At 43.5% G+C, this 18098-nt stretch overlaps 1 protein-coding gene across 2 annotated transcripts in view; it reads left to right on the top strand.

Annotated features, from left to right (window-relative positions):
* Positions 1-18098, top strand: part of SNX10 (sorting nexin 10) — an 83139-nt gene that overhangs the window by 34256 nt on the left and 30785 nt on the right. The window contains exon 1 of one of the 2 annotated variants that reach the window (XM_030795866.1): positions 5350-5373. The exons of the other annotated variant lie outside the window; for it this stretch is intronic. The gene's annotated coding sequence lies outside the window, so the exon portion shown is untranslated. Of the gene's footprint in view, positions 1-5349; positions 5374-18098 lie in introns of those variants that run through there. 2 annotated transcript variants of the gene reach the window in all.

Below are 18098 nucleotides of genomic sequence, written 5' to 3'. Positions count from 1 at the left end.
CACTGCGCCCAGCCATCAAATATAAATTTATATTTGACGGATTTGTGTGTAGCTTCATGGTAATGGGGCATACAAGTAACAGTTTTATTGGCTCACATTTGAAGTATACAAAACAAAATTAGAGGGTTTTTTTTTTTAATTTTTTTTGAGATGGAGTCTCACTCTGTTGCCCAGGCTGGAGTGCAGTGGTGCGATCTCAGCTCACTGCAACCTCTCGCCTCTGCCTCCCAAGTAGCTGGCACTATAGGTGTGCACCACCACACCTGGCTAATTTTTAGTAGAGACAGGGTTTTGCCATGTTGGCCAGGCTGGTCTCGAACTCCTGACCTCAGGTAATCCACCAGCCCTGGCGCCCCAAAGTGTTGGGATTGCAGGCATGAGCCACCGTGCCTGGCCAAAATTAGAGATTTAAAAAATATGTTATGAATAGTCTTTTACAACTAAAACTGTATTAAAAGTAAATACCAAGGGGTCAGGGTGCCTATATTTATCTCCATGGACTGTGGGGGAGGTTATGCCATTTTGTTAACGGTAAGACATTGAACAAATTAGTTCTTCCCTTGCTTTTTTTAGTTTTTCTACCTTCAAAAAGGAGAGAACTGAATAAATACCTTGGCTAAGAAAACAGTGAACACTTCCTTGTAACTGTTCACTACCTTGTGAAAGATAGAGGCACTTTAAATCTCAAGTAAGACAATCATGGTCCTGGACTAGGTGCAGGAAGCCTCATGTCTGAGTCTGTCATTTCTCTGGAGCCTCATTTTCCTCTACCCTCCCCGATCCCACACATGGCTTGTACCATCTTGCCTCCCTACATGGATCATATTGTACTCTGCACCTGGAACCCATGCCTCCCATATTACCTCCTTCATTAATGCAATGAAAGGTTTTAGTGATGGCCAACTGGGACACCAGAGCAAGGCTGCCTGGGTTCAAGTCCCAGTTCTGTCGCTTAATGTGACCTTTGACACATTACCTGTTAACTTTTCCATTTCTCTGTTTGCTTCACTGTGAAGTGGGGATAATATTAGTACCTATCTTTTTTTTTGTTTTTTAAATTTAATTTTATTTTTGCATATTTTTTGAAAGAGATGGGGTCTCGTTATGTTACCCAGGCTGGCCTTGAACTCTGTGGTTTACGTGATCCTCCTGCCTCAGCCTCCCAAAGTTCTGAGATTACAGGCGTGAGCCACTGCGCCCAGATGAACTGACCATTTCTATGAGGATATATGTAAAGTGTTTAGAACAGCGATTATCCTTTAGAAGCACTGTCTGTGTGTTATCTTTTTTTTTTTTTTTTGAGACGGAGTCTTGCTCTGTCACCTAGGCTGGAGTGCAAAGGTGTGATCTCAGCTTACTGCAACCTCTGCCTCCTGGGTTCAAGCGGTTCTTGTGCCTCAGCCTCCAGAGTAGCTGGGATTACAGGTATGTGCCACCATCCCTGGCTAATTTTTGTATTTTTAGTAGAGATGGGGTTTTGCCATGTTGGCTAGGCTTGTCTGGAACTCCTTACCTCAGATGATCCACCTGCCTTAGCTTCCCAAAGTGCTGGGATTATGGGCGTGAACCACTGCGCCCAGCTCCTGTTAATTATCTTTTGAAGTGCAGCCCTTCCAGTAAGCATATGTCCACTAGCCAACACAGGATTTGCGGCCTACTGACCTAGGTTTGAGTCTGAACCCTGCTACTTTGTGTTGGATGACGTGGGACAGTTATTCAACTTCTTTGAATGTTAGTGTCTTCATCTGGAGTGCAATATATCACCTGGTTGCTGGGCGCGTCATTTGTGATACTGTGTGAAGTGCACTGTTTATGAAGTGCCTGGTTTAGCACTTGACAACTGGTAGATGCTCAGCAAATGTTAGTTTCTTTGGTTTGCATTTGCCTCCCTTTGTAACACCGTGTTTGTTGCCTGATGCTTGTACCTGCTTGATTGCATCTCCTCCATTAGGCTGAATATGTTTTAATTTTCTTTGTCTCTGCACATAAAAATTTTTTTGGTTTATTCATTGATTTCATCACTCATTTATTCATTGTATTCATTCATGCATTCTTTTTTTTTTTTTTTTTTTTTTGAGACGGAGTCTCACTCTATCCCCCAGGCTGGAGTACAGTGGTGCGATCTCGGCTCACTGCAAGCTCCGCCTCCTGGGTTCATGCCATTCTCCTGCCTCAGCCTCCTGAGTTGCTGGGACTACAGGCACCTGCTGCCACCACACCCAGCTAATTTTTTGTATTTTTGGTAGAGACAGGGTTTCACCGTGTTAGCCAGGTTGGTTTAGATCTCCTGACTTCATGATCCACCCACCTTGGCCTCCCAAAGTGCCGGGATTACAGGCGTGAGGTGCCCGGCCACATTCTTTTCCTTGTTTATTCAAAAATCATTTACTGAGCCACTTGCTAAGTATGTTGGGCCCTACCAATGGAATGTACCCTTCTTCCAGCTACAGTCAAGAGTAGAACTGATGAGAGCTTGAACTAGGCCAGTGACACTGGAGGCTGAGACAGGAATGGACTTAGGAGGTGTTTAGAGAGAGGACTGTAAGGGCTGGCTGACCAGTTGGGTTTGGAAAGGAATCAATGACAGTTTCCAGGATTCTCGCTTGAGCCACCGTGTGGATGCTGACATCATTAATTAAAATGGGCAACGTAGAAGATAGTAGAATTGTCTAGGGTGTGGAAGGGCAGGGAGAAGGTATCATGTGTCCACCAGCCTGGTTTGGACACAGTAAGTTTGAGGTGTGTGCAGAATGTCCACATGAAGACACCACTAGGAGGTGGCCAGTTCACCCTCAAAGGCAGTTCTGATTCTGGACACCTTTGCACATGATATGGGAGTGGAAGTAGCCAAACCAGAGAATGAGTGTAGAGTGGAAGGGAAGAGGGCTGCCAGTGGCCCATTGGGGAAGTGCCCTGATTAAAGTGGAAGGTGACAGGGAGTCTGTGGCTTCTGCTAGGAAGCCACATGTGATGCCTCATCACTGAAACTGCCCGTGTGCCCCACCAAGAATATGCCACTGTCTGTGCACTTCAAGGCCAGCCCTTGGGTAGGCAGTACAGAAGTGAAGAGAATGCCTTCTTTCCCATCATGGGCCTCGCTGCGGGCCCCAGGCTGCATGGAATGTCTGTCTCCTTCTCCTGCAACATGTCTCACAAAGAATTCTTCTTGAATGCATGCTGTGGTTCCTCTCTCCTTGTAGCTGCCCATCCTCATTTTTCTTCCCTCCACTGGATAAGCATAAGTGAGGAAACACGCCAATACCTCCTTCCCCTTGTACACACCTCCACTGCTGCTTCTCTGTCTGGACTACCATCACGTCTGGCCTGCACCATTAGTCATCTCCAAACAGGTCTCCCTGCTTCTGCTTTGGCCCCCTACAGTCTGTTCCACACCCAGCAGCCAGAGGGATCTTGTTAAAACATAAGTCAGGTTAGGTCATGCACCTGCTGAAAGTGACCCAGTGGCTTCCAGATTCCTCACTGTGGTCCACAGGCCCGGCGTGACCAGGCCCACGTCTGTTTCTGAGATCCTCTCCCTCATCCTCCACACTCCAGCACACTGGCTTCCTTCTGTTCTCCAGATATGCCAGGCTCTTTTGGCCTTGGCTTTGGCACACGCTGCCCACTCTTCCTGCAGTGTTCCTTCCCCAGACTGTTTTGTCCCTGGTTTCCTTTCTTCTGTCAGGTTTCAGCTCAAATGTCACCTCCTCTGAGAAGCCTTCCCTGACCACCCACATATGAAGTAGTCCTCACCAAGTCCTGGTAATCACTCTCAAAAACATCACCCAGTTTTGTTTTTCTCATTAAGCTTGTTCATTATCTTGTTCATTTATTTGCTGATATGTTTACTTTGTGTTCTCTCACTATTATGTAAGTGATGAGTCTGCTGGGATCTTATCTCCTGAACCCTGGAGTCCCACTCAACAAGTGTTAGTTTGCTTAGTTTGCATCCTCCTCCCTTTGTAACGTGGTGTTTGTTGCCAATACCTTGTACCTGCTTGAGGAACCTGCTTGAGGAACAAGGCATCAGGCAATAAACACAGCATTACAAAGGGAGGAGGATGCAAACTAGTAACCTGGTCATGGAGCTGGTCACAGATGTGGCGGGATTTTTCTTCAGTGGTGGGCGGCACAGGAGAGAAAATAGGGGAGACAAATGTGAGGTTGATACAGGTTCAGGGCCCTGAGATACAAGTGGCCGGTGTGGCAGTGGGACAGGGAGCTGAGGGTGCAGAGGGAGGGCATGTGACACAGTGGAAGGATGGGAGGTCCACGGGGAGATGGGAAGGGTGGGTCAGGGCTCTAGTGGTTTCATTCAAGTGGAACAGCAGATTGGGTGAGAATGAGGAAGTGCGATCAGGAAGTGCGGGCCCTGGTGGTCAGAGGGAACTTCTAGCCTTACATTTCATGGCCAGGGCTGTGGCCACATGGGGGTTGGTAAGCAGAGGGTTAGGTAACAGGAATGAAGGAGGTAGGCTAAGGCAAGAGCCCGGAATGTTAGGGCTTTACTCATGATCAAGGCCCTCCTTGTAGGAGGTCAGGAAAAAGTGGGGAAGTCAGTGTGGAGGGATTGGCAAAGCCACAGGCATGAGGAGCAGGAAGCTGGAGAGAAGCAGGTCTTGCTAGGAAATGAGGAGGAGGAGGTTGGTCACATTCCTAGGTTCTAAGTACTTCTTGGTAGGTTATTGTCTGGAGATAACAGTGACCAGGACAATTTGAGTTCTCCTGGTCCTGGGATAGAGGGGAGCACATGAGGATTGAGCAGCCAGTACTTGGGAGAGTTACCAGGGAGGGGCGGGTGGAGAAGCCGGGGTGCAGCTAAGATGAAGCTGCTGAGATGGGTGTGAATTAGGGCATTTGCAGCCCTGGCATGAGTTCCCGAGGCATAGTGTAAGGAAGGGTTAGAAGAGGAGAGGGCGGAGGAAGGACGGAGTCAGATCCAGGTAGAGATGAGAGAACCCCAGAGGATGGATGTTTCTTGGAGGCCCTTCAGCTTGGGCAGACATTGTGGCTCATAGGAGGAGGGTGTTTTGGACATGAGGGTTGTGAATGAAATGGGTTAGGCCAGACATAGTGGCATGCACCTGTAGTCGCAGCTACTCGGGAGGCTGAGGCAGGAGAATTGCTTGAACCCTGGAATTCGAGACCAGGCTGAGCAACATAGCAAGACCTTTCTCTAAAAAACAGAACTAAGCTGAGCGTGGTGGCTCACGCCTATAATCCCAATACGTTGGTAGGTCAAGGCAGGAGGATCACTTGAGCCCTGGAATTCAAGACCAGCCTGGACAACATGGCAAAACCTCATCTCTACAAAAAAGAATTATCTGGTCATGGTGGCATGCACTTGTAGTCCCAGCTACTTGGAAGGCTGAGGTGAGAGGATTGCTTGAGCCTGGGAGGTTGAGGCTGCAGTGAGCTGTGATCACACCACTGCACTCCAGTCTGGGTGACAGAGTGAGACCTGTCTCTAATAAAAAAAGAGAACTAAAAAAAAAAAAAAAAAGTAGATGTATTAACATAAAGAAATGGGTTAGGCTTCAGGTTTCAGGTAGCATGTTTTAAAAACAGCTTTATTGATATATGATCCACATATAGTACATTCACCCATTTAAAATGTGCATACAGGCCGGGCGCAGTGGCTCACTCCTGTAATCCCAGCTCTTCGCGAGGCCAAGGCAGATGCATCACTTAAGCCCAGGAGTTCCAGACCAGTGTGGGCAACATGGTGAAACCCTGTCTCTACAAAAAATATAAAAATTAGCTGGGCATGGTGGCCCATGCCTGTAGTCCCTGCAACTTGAGGGGCTGTGGTAGGTGGATCACTTGGGCCTGGAAGGTCGAGGCTGCTGTGAGCTGTGTTTGTGTCACTGCACTCCAGCCTAGGTGACAAAGCTAGACCCTGTCTCAAAAAATAAATAAATAAAATAAAATATAAATAAAATGCATACAACTCACTGTTTTTTGGTATATTCACAGATACATGCACTTATCACCACAGTCACTTTTAGAGTATTTTCATGACCTCAAAAAGCAACAACTCTGTACCTTTTAGCTGTCCCTCCCCTACCCATTAAGTTCTTCTCCCAGTCCCAGTCCCAGTCCCAGCTGCAAGCAACCAGTAGTCTATGTTCCATCTCTGTAGAAGTTTCTGTTCTGGACTTTCATGTGAATGGAGTCATATGATATGTGGACTGTTGTGACCAGTTTCTTTCACTTATTGTAATGTTTTCAGGGTTTGTCCAAGTTGTAACATGTATCAGAACTTCATTCCTTTATATTGTTGAATAATACTCCATTGAGTAGATATACCACATTTTGTTTGCCCGTTGATAGGCATTTGGATTGTTTCTACTTTTCACTGTTACTAATTATGCTGCTGTGAATAGTCATGTACAAGTTTTTATTTCTCTTGGATATATATACCTCGGAGTAGAATTGCCAAGTCAAATGGTGACTGTATATTTGTTTGAGAAACTGCCAGACTTTTCCCAAGGGGCTGCACAATTTTTTATTTCCACCAGTAGTGTATGAAGGTTCTGATTTCTTTACCTCCTTGCCAGCATTTGTTATTATTTGACTTTTTAATTCTAACCAGACTAGTAGGAGTAGAGTGGTATCTTACCATGGTTTAGATTTGCATTTCTCTGGTAACTAATGATATCAAGCATCTTTTCATTTGCTTATTCACCATTTGTATATCTTCCTTGGAGAAATTGTTCAGGATCCTTTGCTTGTTATTGAGTGGGGTAATTTGTGTTTTTCTTATTAAGTTGTAAGAGTTCTTGATATAGTTTAGACACAGTCCCTTAGATATATGATATGCAAATATTTTCTCATTCTGTGGGTTGTCTCTGATGGTGGCATTTGAAGCACAAAAGTTTTACATTTTTATGAAGTCTAATTTACCTATTTTTTTTTTGTTGTTGCTCATGCTTTTGGTGCCATATCAAAGAATCCTTTGCCAAATCCAAGGCCATGGAGACTAACTGCTCTGTTTTCTTCTATGAGTTTTACAGTTTTCTGCTCTTACAAAATGGTATTAGATCCATTTTCAGTTAATTTTTGTATGTGGTATAAGGTAGGAGCTCAACTTCATTCTTTTGCCTGTGGCTATCTACTTGTCCCAGCACCATTTGTTGAAAGGATAATTCTTTCCCCATTGAGTAGTTTCGGTGCCCTTGTTGGGGAAATCAATTGACTAGACAGAAATAAACCTATGGGGTTTATTTCTGGACTCTCAATTCTGTTCCTTTGATCTATTTGTTTGTACTTGTGCCAATACCACAATGCCTTGAGTGCTGTTGCTTTGTAGTAAGTTGAAATTGGGAAGTGGGAATCCTCCTACTTTATTCTTCTTTTTCAGGATTGTTTTGGCTATTTGGAGTCTCTTGCAATTCCTGTGAATTTTAAAATCAGCTTGTCAGTTTGTACAAAGAAGACATCTGGGATTCTGATAGTGATCGTGCTTGAATTCATAGATCACTTTGGGCAGTATTGTCATTTTAAGATGTTAAATTGTCTTCCAGTTCATGAACATGGTATGCTTTTCTGTTTATTTTGATCTGTTAATTTTTTCCAACAATGTTTTGTGGTTTTCAGAGTATACATTTTGTACTTCTTTTGTTAAATGTAATCCTAGGTATTGTATTCTTTTGATGCTATATTTAGGTAGTACTTTGATGGGAAGTTGTGATAGTACTTCTTACTCTTACCAGGTGAAGGGGTAGAATGAGTAGAATTGAAAAAAATGTTTTGTTGGCAGGAGAGAGGGCAGGGCATTTTTTGCTGTTCTTCAGGAGGTTGTGTTCTCAGGTTTTTCACAATCCTGGGGCAAGGCATCGAGGAATACATCAGCCTTCAAAGAATTTCATGCACCCAGCTACCAATGATTTCCCCCTTTTCCCATCCTAATCAAAACCCTGTGTGGTGGTAAGGGATGACTGATGCGTGAGTAGCTGAAGATAGCTCTTGGTTAATACAAAGGCAATCTGAGTGGACTAATTAACACTAATATTTAAATCACTAATACCACTCCCCCAGCTTCTGAGATTTATCTGCTGTTCCAAAAGATGAAAATTATTAGCACAAACAAATCACTAATTAAAAGAACCTTGGTAGCATAAGCAAAGTGGGAGGCGGGAAAAATGCTTTTGGATTTGGCCTGGGAGGTCAAGGTAGTTTTTTGTTTTTTGTCTTTTTAAACTTACTATATCATAGTTATATGTATTTTTGAGAGGTACATGTGACATTTTGATACATATGTACAATGTGTAATGATCAGATCAGGGTAACTGGGATATCCATCACCTCAAACATTTAAGGACAGTTTTTGAAGGGAGAGAATGTCACAGTACGAGTTAGGAAGCACCTGTGCCAGTGGTCATTTCCCCTCTCTCATATGTAATTTTTCACAGCTTCTTTCCTTTTATTCTGTGTAGTAACTGGGTTGCTTCTTTTTTTTTTTTTGAGACGGAGTCTTGCTCTGTCACCCAGGCTGGACTGCAGTGGCACGATCTCGGCTCACTGCAAGCTCCGCCTCCCGGGTTCACGCCATTCTCCTGCCTCAGCCTCTCCGAGTAGCTGGGACTACAGGCGCCCGCCAACACGCCCGGCTAATTTTTTTTTTTTTATTTATTTTTATTTTTTTATTATACTTTAGGTTTTAGGGTACATGTGCACAATGTGCAGGTTTGTCACATATGTATCCATGTGCCATGTTGATTTCCTGCACCCATTAACTCGTCATTTAGCATTAGGTATATCTCCTAATGCTGTCCCTCCCCCCTCCCCCCACCCCACAACAGTCCCTGGAATGTGATGTTCCCCTTCCTATGTCCATGAGTTCTCATTGTTCAATTCCCACCTATGAGTGAGAACATGCGGTGTTTGGTTTTTTGTCCTTGCGATAGTTTACTGAGAATTTTTTGTATTTTTAGTAGAGACGGGGTTTCACCATGGTCTCGATCTCCTGACCTCGTGATCCGCCCGCCTCGGCCTCCCAAAGTGCTGGGATTACAAGCGTGAGCCACCGCGCCCGGCCTGGGTTGCTTCTTAGTATGAGTACAAAGGGAGGTGGAGGTCAGGGCCAACATGCTCATGCAGGTATGTTCTCAGTGTCTGCATCTCAGGTAGCACTTTTTCAAAATGACATTCAAATAATTGTGAGGTTAAAATTCTATAATTTTTTTTTGTTTCTTGGATTTTAAACCCTAAATTTGGCCTACTATAAAGTTCATGACCATAAATGGAACTTGTATGTCGTAGAGATTAGCAGGTTAGTGGTTTCTTTATGTCCTATGAACCAGTATTTTTTTAGATTGCTAATAAACTTTAAAAAAAGATGTGGCTGTCATATCCTCTTTTTTTCTTTTGTGATGAATGGTGGAAAAACTGAAATGCAATTTTATTTGTGTTTCTAACTTTAACTGAATATCAGAGTTCTGCTGTTTTTCCATCTTGGTTTGCCTTTTCTAGTTCTAATCTGGGACTGAGGGAGACAATTTGGGCCTGGTTTGCAGATGGTTCTGCTTGCTCTGCGGGCCCTCCCCAAAAGTGTATGGCTGCGTGCCTTCAGCCCAGCTTTCATGTTTTGGTGCAGCTCTAATTTCTTTTTCTTTTTGTTTGAGTTCCTTTGATTGCCCAAACTGGGGTCACCTTCAAGCCACCTTGAGTAAAGGGGTGCTTATGCTAAGGACACTGTACACAGGGAACCTCAGAAATGCTGGACACTGAAGCCACTGGGAAAGTGGCCCCAGGCAGGCCTGCACACTTTAGCAGCCGAAGCTGGCTCCTGTGATTCAGCTTGTCTGGTGGCCAATTTCTGTGGCCTTTAGTATCTTTTATCTACATCATGGCTCATATATACTTGTGTTACACGAGTACAACATAAGAACCTGGTCCCTCAGAACCCCAGCTGTGATGTCATTATCTCTCCAGTTTCTCTTTCATCACTTTCCAGCCTCCATTCTTAAAGAACCACCAAATGTAGTAATATTTCCTAGGTTCAAGTACCAGGAGGGAGCCATCGCCCAGCCCTTTCTTCTTTTTGTGCCAGGCTGTGCCCTAGGTACCCTCTAGCCTGTGGACTGGCTTCTTTCGAGTCAGACATCCATCCCTGATCCTCCCTCCTGTGTCTGGGGAGGGTCATGAGAGCCAGTTGCCTGTAGATCTGCCCTAGGAGCAGGACCTTGGTAGGCTCTTCCCCAGCAAATCTGGGAGGGCCCTGGCACCACCACAGATGTGTCCAGTGCGGAGCCAAGGGCATAGGTAGTATTGAGAGCAGATACGGGAAAACTTGGCACAGAACTAAACTCTGAATTTAAAATAACCTTGCAGATGGAATATTCTTAAGAGATGAAAGTAAGGAGTCCGTGATTTTTTTATTTAAATAGAAAAATAGCTGCACATTGTGGGAGAAAATGAAACAGTGAAATTAACTTGATTGCTGTTTGTTTTTTGTGGGGAGGGAATAATAAAAGTAACTGAGCACATTAGGTTTTACTTTCTTTTAAAAAACATGTTTTGTTCTTAAACTTTAAAAGTAACAAATGCACTGTAATCTTTTGGGGAAATACAGAAAAAAAGGAAGTAAAAATCAGTCATAATCCTACCACTCAGAAATGACTACTGTTAATTTTTAACTTTGTTGTGCATAAGCTCCAGTTCTTAAATAAATAAGTAAAAAAAAAAATGTGCTTTTAAAAAATCACTTAATAATACTGTTTGAGGCCGGGCATAGTGGCTCACGCCTGTAATCCCAATACTTTGAGAGGCTGAAGTGGGTGGATGACTTGAGGTCAGGAGTTCAAGACCAGCCTGGCCAACATGGTGAAACCCCGTCTCTACTAAAAATACAAAAAAATTAGCCGGGCTTGGTATGCACGCCTGTAGTCTCACCTACCGGGGAGGCTGAGGCACGAAAATCCCTTGAACCCAGCAGGCGGAGGTTGCAGTGAGCTGAGATTGTGCCACTGCACTCCAGCCTGGGCGACAGAGCGAGACTGTCTCAAAAAATAACAACAAACAAAAAATCAACAATACTGTTTGAACAGCCCCGATCATTTAATATTCTTTTATAAAAATTTATAATGGCTATGAGGTAGTCTGTTATGCAGATGGAACATAATTCATTTTTTTCTGCTCTGCTTATGGACATTTAGGTTTCCATTTTCTTTGATTGTTTCTTAAAAAAACTGCATTTTGAACTTCTTTCCTGTACAAATATTTTGCACATGTAGCACTGATATTTTTTTAGGTTGAGTTCCCAGAGGTCAAATTATTGAGTTAAAGAATATAAACAATTTATATTGTTGCTTTTGAAATATATGGCCAAATTATCTTTCAGAAATATTGAAATAGCTCACATTCCTACCAACAGTATTTAGTTCCCATTTCTCATGATGCTTGCCAGCAGTGGATATTATTACAGAAATTTCTAATTTTAAAGAAAAAAATATAGTACTTGTTTTTATTTGCACTTCTGTTAATAGCAAGATTAAACATTTAAGTAGATTATTGACCTTCTTTCAAAAACTTTATTTTTAATTGTGGTAAGAAACACATGAAATTTGCAATCTTACCCATTTTTATAATTTTTTCACATGGTACTAGTGTATAGATCTTACCACTTTTTAAATGTACACTCCAGTAGCATTAAGTGTATTCACATTGTTGTACAATAAATCTCTAGATCTTTTTCATTCACAAAACTGAAACTCTGTATCAGTAAACAAGAATGTTCCATTTCCCCCTTAAATGCTCCATTTACCCTTTCCTCTAGCCCTTGGCAACCACCATTCTACCCTGTCTCTATGAATTTAATTTCCTTGAAAACCTCATGTAAGTGGAATAATAAAGGATTTGTCTTTTTATGATTGGATTATTTCATTTAGCATAATGTCCTTAAGGTTCATCCTCCTTTGTAGCATGTGGCAGAATTTCCTTCCTTTTTAAGGTTGAATGGTACCCATTGTATGGAGAGACCACATTTTGCTCATCCATTACATTTCATTGATGGACACTTAGGTTACTTCCACCTCTTGGCTATTGTGAATAATACTGCTGTGGATGTGGATCCACAAATAGCTCTTTGAGAGCCTGCTTTCAGCTCTTTTGGATGGATATCTGGAAGTGGGATTCCTGGATCATGTGATAGTTTTCTGTAATTTTTTGAGGAACTGCTATACTGTTTTCTATAGCAGCTGCACCATTTTACATTGCTGCCAACAGAAGGGTTCCGATTTTTCCATATCCTCATCAATGCTTTTTTGTTTTTTTGTTTCTTGGATCTATCCTAATGTAGCTATCCTAATGGGTGTGAGTTGATTTCGCATTGTGGATTAGTGATGTTGAGCATGCTTTCATATGTTTATTGGCCATTTGCACGTCATCTGTGGAGAAATGTCTATCAATCCCGTTGTCCTTTTTTTTTTTTTTTTTTTTTTGTGAGACAGAGTCTCACTCTGTCACCCAGGCTGGAGTGCGGTGGCATGATCTTGGCTTGCTGCAACCTCTGCCTCCCTGGCTCAAGCAGCCCTACCACACCAGCCTCTCAAGTGGCCGGGACTTCAGGCATGTGCCACCATGTCTGGCTAATTTTTGTGTACTTTGTAGAGGTGGGATAGTAACTTCCCAATGAGTTCACCTTGCCCGCTGCCTAGACAGAGCCAAGTTATAAAGATGGGAATTGCAATGGCGAAAGAGTAATTTATGCAGACCCCACTGTGTGGGAGACCAGAGTTGTTGTTGTTGTGGGTTTTTTTTTTTTTTTTTTTTGAGACTGCATCTCGCTCTGTTGCCCAGGCCTGGAGTGCAGTGGCGTGATCTTGGTTCACGCCATTCTCCTGCCTCAGCCTCCCGAGTAGCTGGGACTACAGGCATCCGCCACCACACCTGGCTAATTTTTTGTATTTTTAGTAGAGATGGGGTTTCACCGTGTTAGCCAGGATGGTCTCGATCTCCTGACTTCGTGAACCGCTCGCCTCAGCCTCCCAAAGTGCTGGGATTACAGGTGTGAGCCACTGGGCCCGGCCGGATCAGAGTTTTTAAAGACAATTTTGTGGGTAGAAGCTTAGGAAGTAGGGAGTGCTGATTGGTCAGGTTGGAGATGGAATCATAGCAGGGTCAAAATGAGGTTTTCTTGCTGTCTTCTATGCCTGGGTGGGATGGCAGAACTGGTTGAGCCAGACTACCACTCTGGGTCATACCAGCTGATCCTTCCAGTGCAGTTGCAGGGTCTGCAAAATATCTAAAGCATGGATCTTAGGTTTTACAATAACAATGTTATCCCCAGGAGCAATTTAGGAAGGTTCAGACCCTTGGAGCCAGAGACTACATGGCCCCTAAATTGTAATTTCTAATCTTGTAGCTAATTTGTTAGTCCTGTAAAGGCAGACTGGACCCCAGGCAAGAAAGGGGTCTTTTCGGGAAGGGGCTGTTATCAGTTTTGTTTCAGAGTCAAACCATGAATTGAATTCCTTCCCAAAGTTAGTTCAGCTTATGCCCAGGAATGAATAATGACATCTTAAGGGTTAGAAGCAAGATGGAGTCTGTTAGGTCTGATTTCTTTCCTCAGTTATAATTTTGCAAAGGTGGTTTCAGGATTTCGCCATGCTGCCCAGACGGGTCTCAAACTTTGAGCTCGAGTGATCCTCCCATCTCAGCATCCCAAAGTGCTGGGATTACAGGCATGTGCCTGGTCTTGCATATTTTTTAAATCGGATTTTTTATTTGTATAAATTTATGGGGTTCAAGTGCAATTTTCTTACATGCCAGGTTGCACAGTGGTGAAGTCAGGCATTTAGGGTAAAGGTAGTTTTCTTTGTTGTCGTTGAGCTTGATCTTTTTTTTTTTTTTTTGACAGAGTCTCACTCTGTCACCCAGGTTGGAGTGCAGTGGCATGATCTCAGCTCACTGTAACCTCTGCCTCCCAGGTTTAAGCGATTCTCCTGCCTCAGCCTCCCGAGTAGCTGGGATTACAGGGTAGCTGGGATTACAGGTGCCTGCCACCATGCCTGGCTAATTTTTCTATTTTTATTAGAGATGGGGTTTCACCATATTGGCCAGGCTGGGGTTTCAAACTCCTGACCTTGTGATCCACCTGCCTTGGCCTCCCAAAGTGCTGGGATTACAGGCGTGAGCCACCCCACCTGGCCGATCTTTTTTTTTTTTTTAAATAAACAGTTGGTTCTGAGACTTTGATCTTGTCAAAAGAAAAAGTTACAAAAAATTTTGCTTAAAAATTAAATTGGCTTTTATTAGTGATTCATGAATCAGGGAGCACCTGATCTAAAGATTTAGAAAAAGTCTGCCATTTTAAATAATGGTATTAACTGTACTTGTTATTCTTTACTTCATCATTTGAAAAAATATGTGATCCTTTCTCACTCCTCACATATATAGTACACAAACTTTTGGTCAGTAGTTTACTTGTCAGTGAGATCTCCCATAGGCATATACACCAAGCCTAGCATTGCAAATGTTTTGGCCTGTTGACCTCAGAAAGGTATTAAGGTATAGTGTATAAGTATTGAAGGCACAGTAATGGCTTGCTCTGTAGTAGGGGTCTGCAAACTACTGCCACCAGTTTTTGTAGATAAAGTTTAACTGGAACCCAACCATGTTCATTCAGTTAGACATCTGTGAGTGCCTTTTCACTATGCACTGCAGACTTGAGTAGGAGGTGCAGAGACCCTGTGGCCTACAAAACCTCAAATGTTTACTATCTGACCCTCTACAGAAAAAGATTGTCGAGTGGTGCTTTATAGAATTTTATCTTTGCTTCATAGATATTTTGCATTTTATAGAAAAAGTATTCAAGGTAGAAAATAGAGGAAACTTTCTCCTTGAGTTTTCAGTTTGGGCAGATCTGTGTACCATGCTCTCAGGGCAGTGGGGTTGTGAAGAGATACATGAGTCTCTCAGATGAGTCTTCAGGACTGCCATGTTTCCCAGGAAGGGGATAACCCATGTGTCTGCTGCCTGTGTATATCCAGCTGTAATGTCACCAGCAGGTTTGAGAAATCATTCCTGTTGTTTGATATGGTTGTGAGATTTTATCTTTTTTCATTTGTTTATTTTAGAGACAGAGTCTCGCTCGGCTGGAGTGTAGTGGTGCAAATAGCTCACTGCAGCCTAACCTCCTGGGCCGAAGGGATCCTCCCACCTCAGCCTCCTGAGTAGTTAGGACTAGAGGTATGCACCACCATCCCTGGCTGATTTTTTGTTTTAAAACGAAAAATTCAAACAATGTGGAAACCAAGCCACGCCCAGCTTGATTGTGAGATTTAATAATTCTTGGAATGGGCTGGGTGCGATGACTCAACACCTGTTATCGAGCACTTTGGGAGGCTGAGGCAGGAGGTTGGCTTGAGGCCAGGAGTTTGAGACCAGCCTGGGCAACATAGGGATATCCCATCTCTACAAAAATTTAAGAAATTAGTCAGGCTTGGTGGCTTGTTCCTATAGTCTCGGCTGCTAGGGAGGCTGAAGTGGGAGGATCACTTGAGCCTAGGAATCTGAGGCAACAGTGAGCTATAATTGTGCCACTGCATTCTAGCCTGGGTGACAATGAGACCCTGTCTCTAAAAAAATGAAATAAAATAAAAATAATAATTCTTACAATGAAGGTAAGAGAGAAGGAGAATGGGTGGCCATCCAGGTGTGTGATGAGGGTTCTTCATTGGTGGAAGAGAGAGAGAATACTCTAGAGACAGCCTCGCAGAGGTCACTGGGAGGCAGATATCCATACTTGGCATAACAATCTTTCAGTGAGACAAGAATTCTCTATGTGCATTTTTTTTTTTTTTTGAGATGGAGTTTCGCTCTGTTGTCCAGGCTGGAGTGCAGTGGTGTGATCTTGGCTCACTGCAACCTTGGCTTCAACCTTGGCTTCAAGCTTGGCTTCCCGGGTTCAAGCAGTTCTCCTGTCTCAGCCTCCCAAGTAGCTGTGTATACCACCATGCCCGGCTAATTTTTGTATTTTCAGTAGACACAGGGTTTCACCATATTGGTCAGGCTGGTCTTGAACTCCTGACCTCAAATGATCTACCAGCTTCAGCCTCCCAAAGTGCTGGGATTACAGGCGTGAGCTACCACACCCAGCCTTCTGTGTGCATTATTATGACAGACACATAAGGTAGCCTGGGGAGTTTGGAAATCTATAATCTAAAATTTTCCAGCTCACCTAAAGGGCATAGTTCTGTCAGGGAGCAATTTCTTTTTCTTTCCTTTTCTCTCTTTTTCCTTCCTTTTTTTCCTCCCTTTCTCTGTTTCTCTTCTTTCTCTCTCTCTTTCTTTCCTTCTTTCCTTTCTTCTTCTTCCTTTTTTTTTTTTTTTTTTTTTTTAGATGCAGTCTTGCTCTTGTTGCCCAGGCTGGAGTGCAGTGGCACGATCTTGGCTCACTGCAACCTGCACCTCCCAAGTTCAAGTGATTCTCCTACCTCAGCCTCCCAAGTAGCTGGGATTACAGGCATGTGCCACCACACCTGGCTGATTTTTGTATTTTTAGTAGAGACGGGGTTTCACCATGTTTGCCAGGCTGGTCTCAAACTCCTGACCTCAGGTGATCTGGCTGCTTAGGCCTCCCAAAGTGTTGGGATTACAGGCATGAGCCACTGCGCCTGGCCTCAGGGAGCAATTTCTGATTGGCAACTTTGGTTTACTAAATTATAGACAGTTGACCTTTTATCTCAAACCATATAATTGTGCTGTCATTGAATTTCCTTCTCCCTACCCGTAAATGCCATGGCAAGGTCTAGTACCAAATGATACTTTCTCTTGTGTTATAAAGGTAGCATCTCTTAATACATTTGATTTTGCTATTTATTTTACATGAAATAAAAATAATTTATGTTAAAATTACTATTTATTCCGAGAGCATTATGCTATTTACTGTATTTAAAATAATTATTACTTTAAAACGTTTAAAATTAATGTGTTACTAGAAAAGTTCAGACAATATGGAAGTGTATAGAGCTTAGAAAATGAAATGATCTCCCCCTGCCTGCCACCATTTTCACTGTACAGATTTACAGTATTAGAGATTGACCATGATAGTTCACTGTGATGTTTTGGAACAACTGGTTGAAACTGGTTGAAACTGCTTTCAACTTTCCCAAGTTTCCTATTTTACTTTTTTATTTTGAGACAGGGTCTCACTGTAACCCAGGCTGGAGTGCAGTGGCATGATCATGGGTCACCACAGCCTTGACCTCCCGGGCTCAAGCAGTCCTCCCACCTCAGCCTCCCAAGTAGTTGGGACCACAGGCGCATGCTACCATGCCCAGCTAATTTTTGTATTTTTTGTAGAGACAGGGTTTCGCCATGTTATCCAGGCTGGTCTTGAACTCCTAAGCAATCTGCCCGCCTCAGCTTCCCAAAGTGCTGAGATTACAGGTGTGAGCCCCCGGGGCCAGTTTCCTACTTCATAGTTGGACTTGGTCTGTAGCATCTTAAGGTGGCCAGTTATCAGACTCCTATTAGATAGAACTGCAGAGTTCTGCCTGGCTGGGAAAAGCTCAAGCCCTTTGGGGAAAATTAAGACCCCAACTTTGAACCATTTGTTCACATTACAGAGTCATGGAGGCAGCCTGTGGCATTGGAAGGCCACCCTAGGGAAGCAGACTGGCTTTGGCTGCAATGGAACTTGAGCTCTTGCACTCTTTCATAGTGTGACCTTGGGCAGCTTGACCCCTCTGACCTTCCACTTTCTTACTTGTGAAGTGGGGATATTCAAATCCTCACAGGACAGTTGTGAAGTTTAATTACACAAGGAAACACAGCTATGCCCTGTTGGAGAAATTCAGTCAAATGGGAGAGACAGAGGGTATCTAAATATCATGATGCAAGCGAGGTTAATGGCACCAGGGGACTGCATAGCACGCGGTTGTGTAATGGGGCAGAGAGCCTGGGAAGTGATTTCTGTGCAGAATCCTGGCAGAGGAGTGGGAGTTTGCTGGTGCCTGGAAAGGGTGAAAGCATGAGGGCAGAGGTTCAGCCATGTGGACCACGTGATGTGTGCGGGGAGCATGGCCAGATCCTGAGATGGTGGAACCCACCGGCTAACTTGGCTCTGGTGCAGGAATCCCATGATAACCGGA

The sequence above is a fragment of the Nomascus leucogenys genome, chromosome 17 (genome assembly GCF_006542625.1).
Source record: "Nomascus leucogenys isolate Asia chromosome 17, Asia_NLE_v1, whole genome shotgun sequence".
NCBI classification, from domain to species: domain Eukaryota; kingdom Metazoa; phylum Chordata; class Mammalia; order Primates; family Hylobatidae; genus Nomascus; species Nomascus leucogenys.
Note: the sequence above shows the minus strand (reverse complement) of the source record. Positions and strands in the feature narration are given on the sequence as shown.